Source organism: Mastomys coucha, unplaced genomic scaffold (assembly GCF_008632895.1).
Source record: "Mastomys coucha isolate ucsf_1 unplaced genomic scaffold, UCSF_Mcou_1 pScaffold21, whole genome shotgun sequence".
In the NCBI taxonomy this organism is placed as follows: domain Eukaryota; kingdom Metazoa; phylum Chordata; class Mammalia; order Rodentia; family Muridae; genus Mastomys; species Mastomys coucha.
In genome coordinates, this window is record NW_022196904.1 from 167052738 (window position 1) to 167054704 (window position 1967).

Genomic DNA, 1967 nt, shown 5'->3' on the forward strand with positions numbered 1-1967 from the left:
GATTAAACACCTGAAGTCCAGGAAAGAATATGCTTCAAAAAAAGAACATCCTAGTCACTTTTCTGTTGCTAAAAACACTATGACCAAGGCAACTTATAAAAGAAAGCATTTAATGTTGCATACTGTTCCAGCAAGGAACAGGTGAGAGCTCGCATCATGATCTGCAGCCATGAGGCTGGGGTGGGGGTGGGGCTGGAAAGGAGTCATGAGTGGGGGAGACAGAGCTCAAAGACACGCAAAGAGACAGACAGACAGACAGAGACACAGACACAGGCAGAGAAACAGACAGAGACAGAGAAACTGGGAATGACACCAGTGTTTTAAAACCTAAAGTTCACACCTAGTGACACAACTATTTCAACAAGGTGACACCTCCTAATCCTCCCCCCAAAACAGTTCTACCAACCAGCCTCCTCCAAGTACTCAAATGTATGAGCCTATGGGAACCGTTGTCATTCAAAACCACCGAAAAGAGGGACACCATTAGGAAAGACCTAAAGAAGTCAAATAACAAGGAGGGTCCAAGGGACATCGGGAGATGGAAGGACGGAGGGAACTGGATGGGAAAGGGGATAGAAAGGCAACAGGGTTGGAGGACTGGTGCAAGCAGAGCTTGGGAAAGAGAACAGAAATGTGGTGGTAGGGGTGGGGAGATGGGGGAGGGGGCATTTCTAGGATGTGCCAGAGACCTGTGATGGAAGGGGGTCCCAGGGAGTTTATGGTGGTGACTCTGGCTGAGACTCCTAGTAATGGAGGATATAGATCCTGACACCTCCTGCAGCCAGGCAGAACTTCCAGTGGAGATGTAAGGACACCAACCCACCCACAAAACCTGCCACCCAAAATGTGTCCTGCCTACAAGATGTGCAGGGACAAAAAAAAAAAAAATGAAAGAGAGACAGAGGGAATGCCCAACTAATGATTGTCCCAAACTGAGATCCAATCCCTGACACTACTAATGATACTTTGTTATACTGGCAGACAGGATCTTAGCATAACTGTCCTCAGAGTCTATATTCAGCAGCCAATGGAGACAGGCAGAAACCAGCAGCCAATGGAGACAGAGGCAGAGACCAGCAGCCAATGGAGACAGAGGCAGAGACCAGCAGCCAATGGAAACAGGGGCAGAGACCAGCAGCCAATGGAAACAGAGGCAGAGACCAGCATCGAAACATTAGGTAGAACTCAGGTTGTCTCGTGGAAGAGTTGAAGAAAGGATGGAGAGACCCGGAGAGGATAAGGGATTCCACAAGAAGACTAACAGAGTTAACTAACCTGGACTCATGGGGCTCCCAGAGACTGAACCCCAACCAAAGAACAAGCATGGGCTAGACCTAGCTCCACACACACATATGTAGCAGATGTGCAGCTTAAACTTCATGTGCCCCACGACCAAAACTTCAGTGGGGGTTGTCACTGAGTCTGTTGCCTGCGTATGGATTCCGTTCCTCTCTAATCGGGCTGCCTGAATGGCCTCAGTGGAAGAAGATATGCCTAGTTTTTCAGTGACTTGATATGCCAGGGTGGGGTGATACCCAGGGGGACCTCCCCCTTCTCAGAAGAGAAAGGGAGGGGATAACGGGGGGCAGGAGCTGTTTGAGGTAAAAGAGGGGGTCTGCAAAGTGAATAACTTAATTAATTAATTAATGGGAAAAAAAAGCAAGAAAACAATCTCAATGGTGGTAGGAACAAAATCAGGTTGAAGCAGATTCAAGAACAGGAAATGAAACGTTTGGCAGGCAGCATTTACAGGAGTTTTACTCCAAAATATGGGAGCCAACACTTCAGACAGAAGCTGCAGGAATATGTGGTAGACAGAAAATAAAAGGGGGTGGGGCTCACTGAGGAATTGGGATTCATCTAACTCTATATTTTCTAAAGCTTTTTAACATGTTGAGATTCCTGTATTATTCAAAAATCATATTTGAATCATAATGAAAATTGCCAAGCTGGTGTTGATGCAAAAA